Below are 17,592 nucleotides of genomic sequence, written 5' to 3' on the forward strand. Positions count from 1 at the left end.
CACTACACTAGACAAGAATTATTACATTGTAATTCACACCCTGTCATGCCTTATTGCTTAATTAAAGCATAACCCTTCATGACCTGACAAGCAATTTGACTGTTACCACAATAGATTATTATCCCACCTAACATATTTTAATTTTACAACCTTTTTTTTTTTTTTTTTGTACATGCACTGAAAGTTATCAGAACAAATACACAGATGTTTCTATCTGTAAAGAGTGAAGAGTAGGTTTAGGAAGAGTAGCTAAGAACACAAGGTTGTATTTTGTTAGACCTGTTCCTTATGTAAACTTGGGGATTTTTTGCTTCATTTTGCTTCAGCAATTAATTCCTGCAAAAATTAGCAAAAATACTAAGAGTCAAATATCGGATTAGCTGGCTGCCTGTATTTTGTTGTACTGCTTAGCTACCTAAATAGTAAAGTTACACTATTTTGGTAAATTCTAATGTGGAACTAAACCAACAATAAGACTGAGGTTATAGTGTCTTTAAAATTCTAGACAAAGAAATTGCCAGTTTAATTTTGTTGCAACATAGCACTTAACTATTCTGTGTTCAACTAAGTAATTCTTAAAACCTATTTTTCAAGAATAAGTCTTTGAATCACCTTAAGATCTCTCCCTCTCATGCTTCTCATATTGAAACCTGATAATAGAGAAAAGGTAATCATTTGTTATTAATTAATAAATAAATAATTACTGAAAATTGACTAGGTGAAATTCAACTTTTGTAAAACTCATTGACTTAAGTGAAAGACTTGTCCACGAGGTGAAATGGAAAAATGTGTCAACAGCTATGAAAACACACTTGAAATTCCAGCTGACATTATAATGATTTTAGTTAATATTAGATATTTCATTAAATGCCTTCACATGGCCTGAACGCGTGCAATACAACACAGCCATTTGGCCACTAATAATCCTTTATTTTTGGCAACTACCAATTCAAAATTGAAGTTTTGTGTGAATAGAAGCCTAGATTTCTTGAGAAGACATACAGGCAATGTATATAAAATAATTTTACCATGGAAATGATATATACCATACCTAATAGATGTGTTACCAGTTTCATATACTATCAAGGTGCAATTTAATGAGGTTCCTCTGAACTCTGTACGTCTGCAAGGTGACTGGGTTGTCCCTGGAACTCTATTTCTGCTATAACTATAAAATGTCTATGATGTGACTGTGATATAACTGAAACAGCTGCAGTCTTTGATCATATGCTGGCAGTTTATGTACAGATGCAGAATGTGTAATAGGGCACACTTTATTAACTTGACTGATGTTCTGTTATTTTACTGGTTCCAAAAGCCAAAGGAGACTAGGCTCCACCATGTTACCCTGAGAATAATTTATTGTTGCAGCTATTCAAAATGAAATACCTATCATTAATGTCTAATTGATTATCATAAGCAAGGGGGCATACATTGGCCTCAGCTGATCTGACATTTGCTATGATCTTTAAAGCTGGTGCTATAGCTAGAACTGTTATTTTGAATTAGCAGAAAACACATTTTAACTACAGTTTAAAACAGTTGCCAACACTCTGAATGTATGCATATGTTTCCTGTTAATAGATATTTCCACATATATACAGTCTAGTGAAACTTACAGTGAGCTTTTACCATTTCATAAGTATAAAAATACACAAAATCTGACAGTGAGATAATAAAGTTAGACGTTGACAGAGTAGTGGGTGTATTATGTTGTACAGAAGCATCTTTGTTCTCCTTAAGTTAAAACATTTTGGTTCGACCAAACTGTTCAGGTTTTAAACAATTCAGCTTTCTCAAAGTAGCCAAGTTAGAGTGCATATTCTTTCCATGTGCCCAGCAATAAAGAGAAAAATTTACTCACTACCTAGACGTTACATCTCCATACGTGCAACATGGAAATCACAGTAACATTACAAATTATAAGTAAATATAAAAGTTTGCAATGGGTTAGTTTGGACAAAGAGTTATATCGCAAAGATGATGAAATTACATTCTCATAAAAGATCTACTAATAGTTTTGCACTGATATTAACAGTATGAAGTCATTCTGGAGTTATTTAGATTAGCCACTTTTCTTATGCTTTATTATTTATTTCCCATTTTTTCCCTAGCCTCCACTTATATCTCTGTACTCTTAACTCTAAATGTAGAGTTTTGTTTCACTTTGTCCTCATATTTTTATTGGAAGAATAAAAGAAATACAGAGGCCTGGACTCTAAGTCACTCTGCTCCCATACTCCTTTTGCTTTCTTCTGTCGTCTTGCACAGAAAATACACATTTTCATAACCCTGTTGGGCACAAAGGGGATGTTGCAAAGTCAGTGTACTGCTTTGATGGGACCTCCCTCTGTCCAGCACTAGCCTTTGTGCTGCAGTTGAGAAGTAAAACATTTCAGAAGTGAAACAGTCCCCAGTCCATACATATCTATCTATGTTTACATTTTTTTTTCCATAGATCTGTTCACTTTTCATCTATACACAAACGACTAGATCTGTTTCTATTCCAGATTTAAGGACACGTCAGTAAGCATTTACACTTTAATCTTCTCCAGTATGGATATTCCCCAAGGAAGTGTAATTCCTTTAGCCCTCAAGCTTAGCACTGACAATTAAACCACTGGCTCATTTTTAGAATCCTAAAATATCACCTCTGAAATATGTTCTTTTTTTTTTTTCCACACCTTGAATGCTTCCCGATTCTCGAAAAAGAGTATAGATATCAGGTAAATGTAAAATATAAACACTGAAATTGGACAGATTTCTTTCATGAAAGTCTGATGCCTATTTCAACAGCTCCATTTTCACTGAAATTTGTTATAAGTCACCAGAAATTAAAGTTATAAATAAGTTAATTTTAAAGTGTTCTAAGTTATCCAGATGGTCAAACAATTTCTGAGACCGAATAAGTTATTCTTGTACCCTAGATCACTGTTTAAAACATAGATAAATGTTTATGTAGGCATATGTTTGGCCTCATCTCTAGTTTTTTTCTTTGACTGCTTCTAGTGCTTCCTATATACCATTTGCAATGTAATTCCTCTGCCAAATATCTCTCAGATACATTCCAGTGCCTTTTGTTCCTCTCCATCCACCATGTTCTTAGTAGTAGTTTTTTGTTTCAATGGACTTCAGCTCAGATGAGAATTCAATGACTTCAGTGACTTCACCTTAACGGACTCCCGAATAATAGAGTTAAATTAAATGCAAAGAAAAGTTCATTATTGAAGTACTATACTGAATCCTAGAAATAAATGATTACGTAATAAATACTCTAAAATCTCTGCTTCTGACTGTGGGTCAAAATTAAGAGAACATTTAAGATAAAACACCACTCACACAGTGAAATATCTCTGTTAAATACCAAACAACTTCTGTTCAGAAAGTATATATTGCTATGCAACACTATTAGCGATCCAAAGCATTGCCCACTGACTTGTAAGGTATTCTTGGTTTTGAATAGTGAATACTGTGCTATTATTCAACTGTACATCACCGAATTAAAAATGCTAATTTTCATAGTAAAGCAAATGTTACACCTAAAATCTGAAGAGTTGTAACCCATGGTAACAAATGTTCACTAGTTTTGCAAGATACAGATGACAGCAAAATAACTTTTCTTATGCTGGTCTGTTCTCCTACCTTTTCTGATGAGTTGGCCGCAGAAAAACGTATAAATGGAAAGCTCAATTAGTGTAATTTATGTATCCTTCGATGTCAATCATTACTGTTGAGAGGTGGGACTTTCAGGATCTCTGTGCATTAATTAAGAGCTCATCTCAGAAGAGTAGTCATTACACCTAAGGACCAAAAATAAGTTTTAATTAGAGTCCAGAAGGCAGTATGTCATCTACTTATAAAACTAGTTCTTTAGTTAAAAAATGAACAGCAATGGAACATTATTAGTAACAATGCAAAGGGCACAAATCTCTTGCTTGTACTTAACTTCAGAATGCAAAAGTAGTTTTGTATATATAAGTCTGCCTGGAAAAACTGGACAAGTTCTGTAATACTATGTGGACACCACTCAAATTTCAGCCAGGTTGTATGAATGCCAACGTGATTAGTATACTCTCATCGAATTATTGACGCTGAGCTGGTGTTGAGGAAAGGCTATTACACCGCTGAAGTTAGATCGTAGCTCTCTCTTCTCATAGACAGTTTTTTGTTCCAGGCTATCTTCTGACCGTGTATGCAACAGCCAAAACAATGCAAGCTCAGCAAAAGGGGGTGAATGGGCTCGTACAGTTCATCAGTTTCATTCACTGAGTGAGACAATATGTAGGCAGTTGTTGGCTGGCCTTAGACATGTCAAGGCTCAGGAGAGGTTAAAAACTAGCCGGGCCAACTGGCGGCAGCTGCCCGAGAGCGCTTTGCTCATGGCATGACTTATCTGAGGACAATCAAATATTCTGCCTAGGACTCACCAGGGAAATAATGTATAAATAATTGATTATATCATTTATAAATTAAAGGAAGGAAAACAAATTTAAAAAGCTAGTCTGGAAAATAAACATGTCAGCTAATAACTCAGGCATGAAAAGGGGTAAAATTTAGAGAATAAATAAGTTTACATTCTAGCGTACAAGAAACAACATGTTTGTTGATGGCTGAAATAAGAAATATAACAAACTAATAAAAAACCCAAACCAACAGACTGCTCTAGGAAGGATTAGACAAGAAAAAATAAAATGTCAAGTTCCAATATGTAAATAGAAAAGAAAAAAATACTCATAAAAATGGGATTTCAGTGTTCCAAATATCATAGTTTATTGAAGGACTGAAGCTAATGTATACAATACATACTAGAATTAATTATAAAGGTTATTGCACAGAAAAAGAGCAGAATGGGAAGGCATGTCAGAGAGGAAAAGATTTACTATGCTACCTAGTAGAGCAGAACAAGTGTTATGACCTTCTTCATTATGATTATATTTTATAGTCCTTTACTAAGCTATTTGTAAATATCTTTAAGAGACAGATATTTTTATCAAACACTTGTTTGAGAAACACATGCTATAAATTTCCTACCTAATCAATATACCTGAGGGATCATGAAAAACAGCAGCAAAGACAACAACAACAAAAAGTTGTAGCTATTGTTGGTAGATTATTTAAATTGTTTTCTTCTAAATAACGGTGTGTGATGAAACATACTATAGTGAGGTAGCTATCAGTCTTTTAAAGACATTCAGAAAAAATGTGGACAATAATTTACATCAATGTCATTCAGAAAATGTGTCTTTATGTCATTAATAAATATTTCTAATAATTTTTCCCCAAATGCTTTCTCGGCTATTGTTCCAGCCAGGAATTGATTTCTATACAGCAAACATAGAAACACCATCCAGAATTTGCTGTCTAGGAATATTACTGTGTTTGCTAGAAGATTTCAATGAGTAGATGGAATATCAGGCCACCAGATACAATGGCAGTACACAGTAATACATCCTTGAGAATGTTACTACTGAAACTTGTATTTTAAAAGTTCAAGTTCTGTGAATTCTTCCTGAGGTATTACGAAATAAAATATATCCATATTACTAAATCTGGTATCTGCTTCTCTGGTACACCTAAGTTATTTTTCTCATGATGACAGATTTCAAGAAAAGACATGTTTAATATTGGCCAGTACCATGGGTAGGTATTTTTAAATGGAAAGAGAAAGGATTTTATCCATGGTTTGTCACTTCTGTTCTCTTAGCTGAAGCAAAGTACTAAGTGTTGTTATCTGCAGTCTCCTGCTAGTCATATTTAGCACATTTTTTTGTCAGCTGCTTCTCTTGATTAAGAGGATGGCAGAAATAATAGACACATTAAACTCCAGAACAGACAGAGAATCTTTGTTCCTCTAAACAATGATATGAATTTTATAATTGTTTAATTTGCTGTTATTCACAACGGACAACATCAAGAACTGAACCAGAGCACCGCTAGCAAAATATGTATTGCATGTTAGCCGCATGGTGCCTTCTTAGTCCTTTACTTCATGTTTTCTAGTTTGCTTCTTCTGAACTCACACTCGAGTATGCTACTTTGGAAGCCAGCCATGAAAGAGGCCAACTCAGACAATAAAATTTGAATGATCTACTGACCTGTGACTGAGATTTGTGACCTGCCTTAAAGTGAATCAGATTCAACAACAAGACTTCTTACAAGCAGCTCTCACCAAGAGCCTGGCAGAATGTCAACACAGTTGTACTAAATATTTGACACAAAACTTGCTGAGAACCACATGGTATCATGTATTATCATTAAAATAACTTTTAAAGCTAGATGAAACCACAGGAAAAGGATCATAAAAATATTAATTCCAAAATGTTAACAATGAAGAGTGTGATATAGCAATTAAATTATATTGCACAGACAACAAGAAAGAGGAACAAGACTAAAATTACTTCAAGCACTCTCTCCTGGCCAACTTTGAACCCTTTATTGAAGGTTAGAAAGTTTGAAGTCTTGTCCAAAATTTCCTCTGTGGTCAAGAGGGAAAGGGAAAAGCATCTCCAGAAATCAAACCAGACCTAAAAGAGCTTCTATCTTTCCACTTGTTATAGTGCGAGCATTGTGCGCCAAGGCTCCTAACTTGGGCATGTTAGCGAGTACTTATATTTACTTGGAATTACCTACATCCTACAGTTGGACTTTCACAGGTGCCTAATAATTAAATTTCAGTGTAACATTAACATCTAAATTTGCAGATAAATGTTTAACAGGAGGTATGGGCATGAATTTCCCAACTTTTATAACACTAGCCAAATGCTGATGGACAGTATTGTGCAGAGCTCCTGATCAGTGCCTTTCCTGTTCCCAAATGCAAAATTCATAACATAAAAAACAAATATTTTCCTATATATACTTAAGTGTATTTATCATCTTTCATATGGTTAATACTTTTTTGAGAAAAAATGAATTGCTCTATTTGGGTTTGCTTTCCTCAAAAAGAGATCAGAACAATGATAAAATTTTGATCCATTTCCCACCATCCATGTGTTATTTCCTCTGGTTAAAGATAAACTAACAGTTCAATAAAATTTCTGAGAGTTTCCTATAAGTAGCAAACTTTGGGGTGTGGTCAGAGCTGAGGAACCTACAGCATACATACTTGCCATTCAATCTAGAGAGAGACTATGGGTTTGGAATTTGAGGACCATAGTCCGTTCTTTGTAAACTGATAAAACATCAAACTGATTATTCTTGAAAACACTGTAAGAATCTAAAATTAAAACTGAATACCAATATGCTTACACAAGGGGTGGAGATAAGCCAATAAACGTACTATCTAGCTTTTAACCCATATTAACATTTGTAATCTTCAGCAGTTTCTGTTGAAATGGTAGTGATGTCAGATAACTATTTATGCAAGAACTACATAAAAGTGTATAATAAGACACTGGAAAATATAAAAGGATAAAGAAAAATGAGTGTAAATTTAAATGCAAAACAAAACACATAGCAATTTCTCCATGGCCAGCATTGTCTATGGATCAAGCCCTCTTCTTGAAATCCATCCATTTATCATACAGCATTGGAGTCACTTTGAAAATGATTCCATTGTAGTCAGCAACACCCAGATTGCGAATGGAAGTTATTAATCAGACAGCAGTACCACAATGTTTTCTACTGTCAAGACAACAACCACTGCTGACTAATGAATAAGAGAAGAGTTCATTTTAAATTAGGATGCACCTGTATGTGATAACTTTGGTTTCAGCATTTTGCTGCCTCATTTTGCTACCCAATTAACCTTTCTATTTGCCAACTTTTTCTTAACTTTCCTAATCTCAATTTCTATGTTAGTTTGTGGGATCACAGTAGAAACGCCACCAAGGAAATTATATCAAAATCTGTAGTTTCTTCGTTACCGATTAGGAATTTTTGGTATGTTTTTATTACATGATTACATTGTAAGAATTGAAGAAATTAAGAACATCACAGTATTATATTATTATATAGAATATAAAAATGTATATTAATTGTGGGGGACAAAAGAAGATATCTATAACATTTTATAAATACTTTTTCTTCAGTTCTGCTGACTGATATAATTCTGGTTGGATAAAACTGTGCTAGCAAAAACAATTATCACAGACAAGATAAAATATAGAAATACCAAGACTTATTAAGAGAGACTGAGAAGAACTACTAATTGAGAAATTTCTATCTGTCTGACTTCAGCTAGATTAACAGGCTTCTTTTCCTTTTTGGAATTTTATGATCAAAAAGGTATTAAAATGTTAACAAATATCATGTAGAAAGGAAGAGATTAAGCCAGCATGGGGAAAAAAAAAAAACCAACCCAAACCAAAAAACAATGTGAGAGAAAGGCTGAAAATGCACGAGGTTGTGTAGAAACACTTGCGATTATATATGAAGTAGCTGGGCTTGCCCAAATGTGAGAGAATAATTGTTTTAAGCAATGTATCATGCTTACTTGTACACATCCATGCTGCCACATTCCACTGACCTGGGTAAGAAAACCTATTATGATCTTCAACCTTTTCTGTACTTGTGATGTGTTTTTGCAGGGAATGGATAACACATGTCTTTATAGGGAGATACCCTTTGTAACTTTGTAAATTTTGATGTTGTCTCAGTGACACATTTCTGTAAGTTTTTGTGACAAATATCAATCGGGCTCAATAGGTTCACCCTATCAAAAAAAAGGGAGCAGTGTCCTAGAATCAAGACTAAGAACAGTAAAATAAAAGAGGCAATAGCAGCATATTCTATCTGAAGAAACACTTGTAAAGGGTGCATAAAGGATGCATAAGGCACCGACTGACATGAAACTGGGGCAAGAAGTTGACAGCAGGAATACAGTCTAAAGTTAGGTCAACCACTGGATTAAATCCTGCAAAAGCGTTGGTAAGGTCTGTCGCTTGAAAGACAAGCCTGCAAGACAGACTGGGGAAGAGACCACAGGTGCAGCTTGCCCCTGTACTGTCATAACAATAAATAAGGTTATCTGTCATGATCAAGCCATCTGGAGAAATACTTTATACTGTCCTGAATAGATGCTACACATTTATTTAAGGTTACAAAGAGTGCTTAAAATAGCATCAATTTGGTAAGAAATAGTTTGTGTCCTATTATTAAAGGCAGTATCACAGTAAATGTGCAGACAAAAATTGTAGGAAGAATATTAAGGATATTTTGGTACTATTGATTTATAAGTGATGATACACAACATTAAAAAAGAAAAACAATTGACAGTTCAAAATGCTAGATACATGAAGGCTTGGAAAAGCAGACAAAATTGACATCAACCTAACCTTGTAAAAGCCTTCAAGTTGAACACAGCAGTCATTTTTATAGTTGTACCTCAGTTGTCGCCAATCAAGTACCACACTTCTGCTTCAGAGGCTACCCAAGCTTTATGAGTCATGATTAAGGATCCCATCACTACAGTAGTTGTTGCAAAGTAGTCATGTGGGCAGAAAATATTTACTAGAAAGTCAACGTTTCTTTTCCGTATACGGATTTTCTATATTTCTCTGTGTCTAGACAAAGCAGTTAAACATCTAGTTCACACCACAGATTTAAACCAAATTGATCTGAATGATGATGGTGAAATTGTCCTTTTAGCCAATCAATGATCTGTAAGAGTATCTGCTCCTTCTGATCATTTAAGTCAAATTTGTAAACTGTCTTCTCAGAGAATCAAAATAAAAATAGCCCAATAGGGTGTTCAGTCTAACTAAAACAAGGCAACAGCAGCACCTTTGTACACCAGAAGAGTAAAATAAAAAACAAACTAAATGCATGCAACATTCAGCTTTTTATTTGCATCAGCTAAAAATGTAAAGCACTAATGCAATAAAGAAAAATTATCTTTCATTGCTTTTACCCTATGGCTCACAGCAAGTGTGATAATGTCTTTCAGTGTGCGTGACACTCCTTCTGCTCACTGTACGTAACTAAGGAGAGTGAAACCCATACTAAACTTTCTGTTGCTAATTCTAATAGGCTGGCTTGGTTTCTACTTAAAAATACCTATGCACATATTTGTTATTACAGCTCCTCTTATTCAACCACTATCTAAGTCAACAGAGCGATCTTCATCAAGACAGCTTGTATTTATCACACTTCATATACTTAAATCGTATGTCACTCAATTAAGTAAAGTCCAAGGAAATTCTTGATTGATTCTGAAGTTAACCATATGGTTAGCTAGCAAGTCAGCAGAAACTAAATTCATTACCAAATTTACTTTTATGTAATTATTATTAAATGCTATTGTTTTAATGTTTGTTTTCTGTAGTCTTTGGTTGGTTTAAAATGGCAATGGTAATTTACTGATCATTGTTTGTAATTGAACCAAAGCACACTGACATGCTGAAAAAGGGCACAAATTCCAAAATCATCGAGAGATTCTTTTCTGACAGCTAGAGTGAAATAAAGCATGACTATGACATTATGTCATCCTGTATCTTTTATTTAAACTCTAAGTGAAACCAAGCTGTTCCTTACTTGTTGCACCTTTCCACCAGTACAAGGATAAGGGCAGGGAAAAAAATAAACCTAAGATTTTTCACAACTCCTAACCAATTCCACTCACTTCTCTGTCTTGTAAGAACAGGAAAAGCTCAAACCAAACTAAAACAAATTTCAAGGACTGTTACTACAGTTGTAAAAGCAAACTCTCAGAAATGACATTTTTCTTTCTTGGGCATCTGCATTTTGATATATTCTATATTTGCATGATCATATACTGTTTTTCCACAGCTCTTCTGCCTCACTGAGCAAGGAATGTGCTCTGGGCGAGAATGAGGATCACTTAGTGAAGGGTGCTGTCACTTATTAGACCCCTTTCGTATTTCTGGGAGAAGTTGCAAAATGTGTAATAAGGAAAGCAGATGTTATCAGAAGGGCTTGTTTAATTAATTAAACTGTTGCTATGTAGAAATGGATTCTAGATCCTATTATAGACTTCCTAGAGGATACTGCACATCTAAAATGTGTTTCTCACAGCTGGTACCAAGTGGTGTATTCCCTGTTTCTGGGGCCAGGGAGCTGACTTGAGACTTTGTTATCTATTTGAAGAACGATGAACATTCACAACTTCAAACATTAATGTGGCTGTAATAGTAAGCTGTGTCACGAACATATAAAGACATATATGATGCTGATTCTCCCCTCCAATAGGGGTCAGCATCTTAATTTGTGTATGCAGATCATTGGATTCTTTTACTTTAGTGCCTACGCTTGATTGACAGTGCGGATTTTAGGCTTAGCCTTGTAATAATATAACTGCCTGGATTTCTGACTCTCACTGAAGTTTTTAACCCCAAGCTAGGTGCTTAAAATTCTCAGATGAATATTTTTATCTGTGAGGTAGGTAAACGAGAAGCATTACCTTCTCACTAGTTTTTGTACAGACAGACAGACTCTTAACACTGATCTATAGATCCAGACAGAGTATATGTGCTGCTAGGTACTGAAATGTCAAGACCTTATGGGGCCAGCGTCCTGTGCAATGCCATCGGAATCAAAGTGGTGGTGCACATACTTGGCCACATAGGCACAGAGAAGACCTTATTAATAAAACTGTAGGGAACTTGAGAACTTTTAAGCACTGCAGTTTCTGGAGTAAGTGAGAAGAATGTATACTAGGATTCCTTGTGAATCGTTCTCTTTGCTCCCCGAGTCTTTCACCCAGCCCCATCCATCTGTGCCAGCTCCTATGAAAAATATGGATAATAACCTCCTACCCCATAGGTGGGTTTTGAAACGAAATTAAGAATAATGTGTGAAATTCATACAATAATGTTAAGTACCACACAAAAGCTCTGGAGGAAAGTAATAACTATACTGAGTACAAACTTGGAACTGTGCACAGTCAAAAATGCCTTGGGCCACTCCTTGTGCCAGGATGATCCAATAAAATATCATAAAGCTGTGTGGTCATCCCAGCCTGCTCCTGTAGTCTAAGTAAGGAAGGATCTGGAAAAAGTAGTAAGGAATCATGTAGATAAAGACTGTAGCATATGATATGTAGAAAGCATCTAGCTAAAATTTACATGAACAAACTTAATTCTAGTATTTCTAACTCCTGATCACTTGATTTTGGAACTTTAAAGTTCTTTCACTGGATATTTTTATCTAATAGATTATGTGTGTTTGTTTGTTTGTTTTTATACAGTGGACTTTACTAGGTGGTGTACAGGAGCTTTATGGGAAAGGGTACAGTCAAGAAACAATTCATGCGACTTGTCAATATCGCAACTTCAATTTATGTATACCTTTAAGCAACCTAATAACTGAAGCCTGAAGAAGGGCTGTTCCCTAGTGCACTGTTTTTTTCTAGTGCTGCTCATGCTGAGAGAAGGCAAGAGTTGCGAGTAAAAGAAGGAAATGGAAAGAGAGATTATTCATATTTTGCTGTGTACTTAAGCAAGCAAACGAATCTCTTGGATCAAAAAATAAAATCCGGAAATAATCAGTACACTGAAATGACCTTTTGGAATGCAAGAAATGGAACACAGGATGACAAGCAAAAATACATGCTTTAAAAAACATTTTATAATCAAATACGTAGTTTCAGCAGATTAAGTAATACTACATCTGTATTTCAGAGCTTGGATCTAAATGCAAGTATATTTACATTCCAAATAAATCCAAATAAGAATATTTTGCAAAAGGTTTGTGCAAAACTACTCACACTTCATAACTATGTGAATCAGGGACCTACAGAAACTTCTAATTTCATTTCTGACTCTGAATTCCCTTAGTCTTGGGGATACAAATTTGGAGAGACACTCTTGATTATTATATAAAATCAGGCTATGCAAAGAAATTTTTTATTTCTGGTTGCTCTCCTTCTTAAGAAAATAATGACTTTATTATTATTATTATTATTATGAAAAAGAGGGAAAGCACAAGTGACACGTGGAAACATAGCAGTTGGGTAAAACAGTAATAACATTCCTGTTTGCTCTGCATAATTTGAACTGAGGCTTTATGCTATTTTCTATTATTATTATTTTTTATTTTTAAATAAAGTAGAATAGCAGCAACATCAGGAGAAGCATGAGATTTTTTTTTTTAAATCAAAAGTTTCTATTGATTTACCTGACATTTAATGATTTCTTTTACCTGCTTGTACAAAACAGAATTTTACATAACTATGCTGTTTGTCTGTCACAGCATCCAGCATTCTGCTATGACTACAAAGGCAGCTGGGGGCTATCTGGATCTTCCAGAGCTTCCTTTGGCATGTGATCTGTGCAGTATAGAAACATTAGGATTCGTAGATTTTGAAAATAGTATGTACATTTATGATGTTACATGTTAAATGTTAACAGACAGACATTACATTTTGTTTGAAAGACAAACAGAAGGTGACATCTTGGATGCACCTAAAATGGAAGAAAGGCAAATGTGCAGTAAACCCCTGCAGCGTAAAACATGCATAAAAGAGGAATGAATGCAACAAAGAACCAGTCATGTTAATTGATGTCTGCTGTCCTAAGCAGGCCTGCCCTTGAATTTTCAGGATGTCACCTGTAGAAGACAACAGGGGTACTTCACTATTTCAGATGCAGTAGTCGACAGTGTTATGGTGTTGTGGCTCACAGACAGCACTTCCTCATGCTCCCCAATTGCCATTGAGATTGTACAGTGTACTCCTTAGTCTATATTCAGCTAGCTGAAGTTGCATGTGGAATTATATCTAATTTCTAGCTGTTTTCATTCACTCTGAGTAATACCCTGTACATGTTCCTACACGTTCCAGCTCTCCAGTTAGACTACACAAGAAGAAAGAGAAATCCCTGACCCTTCCTGTGTTCTGAGAACCTGCATAAGAGCAAATACAAAATAAAATATTTTAAAATAATTTATATCTTTGAGAACTGGCAGTAGTGTTGTACAAGTCAAACACATAGAGGCTTTTACTCACTAGTCAGTGTAGTTCAAACCTGTTACATGTCAGATCCCACTTGAGCTGATATATGCTTATTGAGTTATACGGCATCTAGTTGGCATCACTGACTAAAATTGGGTATCATGCAGATTTGAGAGCTATTTGATGGTCAAAATTCTGATATTGTATTTTTAAAAGGGGCTTAATAATTAAGTACTTTTGAACTAACCTAGTAAGCTGGCTAAAAATTAATGAAGAAATCAGAGTTCTGTCAGGGTTCCCTTCTTGCTCTGCACACCACCAGGATATCAGGGCATGCCGAAAATATGTAATCTTACCCTTGCGAAGGAGAGTAGTTCAAAGCACATTGGACACTGCTGCTCATATTCAAAATGCACCCTGCAGACTGGCTTCTGTATTGGCTATTCTGGTTGTATTGGCTGAGATGAAATCAGAAGGCCACTTAATGCCATTTGATCAAGGATAATCAAGTATGTTAAGTTGGACTTTGATAATATCTAATTTGTAAATAAATCTATTTAATTTATCAAAGGCCAGATCTATTTATCAAAACACCATTTGGGTAGCCATTATAAATTCTATTAAGTATGTTCTGTTAATTTTGCAAGAGTGACTACTTTAGTATTGTCCATCTAATTTTTAAGCTTATTTTAAGTGATATCCACGGTAATAGAATCTGTCCTACAATGGTAGCTAAGGTGATGCTATTCTTGTCTTTTTTAATTATTAGACATATTTTAGGTTGTGCTTAGAAAGACTACAAGGATATTCAGTGTAGAATGTTGCAAGACAGAAAGGTACAGAATCAAAGATGTGCCTGCAGGCACCAAGGCCCTTTTTTACAGCAGTTCTTTTTACTTGCACAATTAGAATACTTGTTTGAGCCTGATAAGATTTCAGTGCATATCACATTTATTTCTATTTTATATTTATATACTGTGACAGCACTATTGATATGGAATGCACAGGGCTAATTTACTCATGTCCTAATATGAATAAGTTGGTTGATGTCTCTTGTGATAAACTGTTGTGCATTAAAATTCTTCCCATTGTATAGGGTTATAATTATAAAAATGAGAGAGGACATTGCTAGGATCTTTTGACATAGCAAACATCTTATTTTCTTTAAGTGTCCTCTAAGGGAAAAAAACCCCAAAACATTTTAAGGTAGGAAGGGATGAGAGAGATAAACAAAGAAAACATTGAACACATTCACATTAAGTTTAGACTTTCTCACCTCTTGCAAAGCATTATATTTGCATATAATAAAATAAGACTTTGTTCTTTATATTGTAGTTTTCAGTTATCTGAAAATACATGTTCTAGTAGCATGTTCAAAAAATAATATAATAGTTGCTGTTAAAGTTAAAAGAATTCTATCAGGATAAAGAAGAGAGGAAACAAAAGAAGCTGTACATTGTTAGTATGTGGTGTCATTAGCTGTGGCAGGTCTTTAACTGTCATAGACAAGATGACAGAAGGTACTTATATCAGTTTTGTGGACTATTTACATACCAAAGTAATTAGGACTCTTGAGCTGGTTTAAAAAAAAAAAACAACTCCATAATGAAATCTCAATTTTTAGGCAGAAAGCATATCCTAAAGGAATTTTGACCTAAGTCTGTAATGCATAAGTGAATTAACTCCACCTAAGAGAAAAACTGGGAAATCCCTTTAGGAGAGGGAACACCAGGGTAGTGTAGAACAAGCTACAATGGACACATCTGTTTTTTCGCTTCTCTGTGTGCAGGAGCCGTGCTAGAAGAAGGTGGCATTTCCACTGTTTTGATGATAGAGTGGTTCAAAAAGCACTTGCAAGTGGAAAAATGTTAAAGTAACTTAGTGTTGTTACAGACTGGTAGTTGCCTAAATTGTTATGTTTCCAAGCTTATATAATGTTCTAGCAACTGCAGTGATGCAAGGTAATGAATTTATGCAAGTGGACCTGGAATTTTTGGAAATATGTGGTAGAAGCAATATGTGAACATTGGAGGATGTGTAGTAAAGATTCCTGAAGATGGCTACAAAGCTTTTTTTTTCTGCTTAGGTAGCTCATATATGCAACATGTATGCTTCTATTAAGACAGCCAGAATGCACAGAAGAGATGAGGATAACATGAGAAAGATGAGCATTTTTCTTTGAACCTCAGAGACTGGGATGCACAAAACAAAGTGGTGTTGGCAGGGAGAATGGGATGGTAGGCTGGGGGGAAGGGAGCATCCAAATTCCACTCTCCTTTTTAGACAATACTCTATACAGCTTCAGGGGGAAACAAACTCCTGAAAAACAGATTCTACTATGGAAGAAGACAGAGGTGTGAACACAAGTGAACTGAAAGAACTGTGAAAAACCATGGAGGAACCAGAAACCATGAAGTCATAACCCCTGCAGATTTCAGAGATAGGATGTGTAATTGATACATAATCTTCATTACCTAAGGGGAGAATCTGAGAGCAATGCCACACACAGGGTGAATGTTCCAGAGTCTTCTGAGCTGTCTTTTAGACATTTGTACAGGAAAAACTTTCATAGGCTTTTGGTGTCCTAGCCGAAGCTGTTACCACACCCACTGAAATAATGAAATCCATTTTATAATCTACAGTTTACAGAGATAAAAGCAAAATAGTTTTCTACACTAACATCTTTGCATATACACTTCTTATTCTTTTGCTTCTTAAATGTGATCCAGCAAGATACTCAACAAAATAATGATAAGAATGCTGGTGCCTGCATAAATTCCTATTTACTTAGAAGTCAGCAGGCAACCTCCAGATTCAAATTTACACATCCCTGAACACATGATGTGTGTTGAGGGATCAGAATCAAATCAAAGCTCTAAGTCGCAGTATCAGAAGTGGCTAAACAAGCCAAGTCTGTTTATCCATCAAAGTTAGGAAGAATGTGTGTTAATAATCCAAACCTGAAAGAAACACTATAGAAAATAGATTTTGTTTTGGGGGAAAAGAAAGTTTTATGTAATGTTATATTGTTTGCTGATGGAAAGCTACTTATTGTATAATTCTGATGTTTATACACTGTGGCTTTATACTTCTGCAGTTGTCTTTTTAATAGGCTTTAAATGAATAAAATATGCTTTGCCCCTACAGCACAGTGAAAGCTCCCTAAATCATCATAGCCCTTAGAGAAATCTGAAAGAAAAACTGGATAGGCAAGTTCTGTTTTATTTACAGTATAATTAAAGTAATTATTGTAGTTGTTACAGTAGTATACCTTTTATAATTCCATAGCTGAAGTGAGATCTTGGATAAATAATAGCTATCCAGTGACCTGACTGGGGACATTATTTATTTTTACGAGCTATTGATAACCTTGTAATTTAGAAGAGAAGCAAACCCACAAATTATTTTGCAAAGGACATCAATAACTATTCTAAATAAATAATGTACCCATGTACTGAGTTAGTGGATATTTCTTTTACATAATAATACTAATGCATGTTTCCTCGCACATAGGCAAAAATACTTAATTTTTAAAATATCACTCTTACACAAATCCATGTCTTTCTGGTTTTCATTTTTAATCAAATAGATAATTTCTCCCTTGATGTACTTCTTTGTGTGTCATAAAAAGGTAATTTTGTATGTGCCTGTGTCATAGAAATAATTTTCTTCTTTCATTTGCCTCTTCTGAAATGACTTTATCTCTGCAACTAACACAAACCTGGATTTTTTCAAGTAAGTAA

General features: G+C 34.9%; 1 protein-coding gene across 1 annotated transcript in view; it reads right to left on the reverse strand.

Moving 5' to 3' along the window:
• The window catches only part of TENM3 (teneurin transmembrane protein 3), a 615,036-nt gene extending 611,304 nt beyond the window's left edge, over nucleotides 1-3,732 (reverse strand). The window contains exon 1 of the mRNA XM_054824425.1: nucleotides 3,643-3,732. The gene's annotated coding sequence lies outside the window, so the exon portion shown is untranslated. The remainder of the gene's footprint in view (nucleotides 1-3,642) is intronic.
• Nucleotides 3,733-17,592: the final 13,860 nt, after the last annotated feature.

This window comes from Grus americana, chromosome 4 (genome assembly GCF_028858705.1).
Source record: "Grus americana isolate bGruAme1 chromosome 4, bGruAme1.mat, whole genome shotgun sequence".
Lineage (NCBI taxonomy): Eukaryota > Metazoa > Chordata > Aves > Gruiformes > Gruidae > Grus > Grus americana.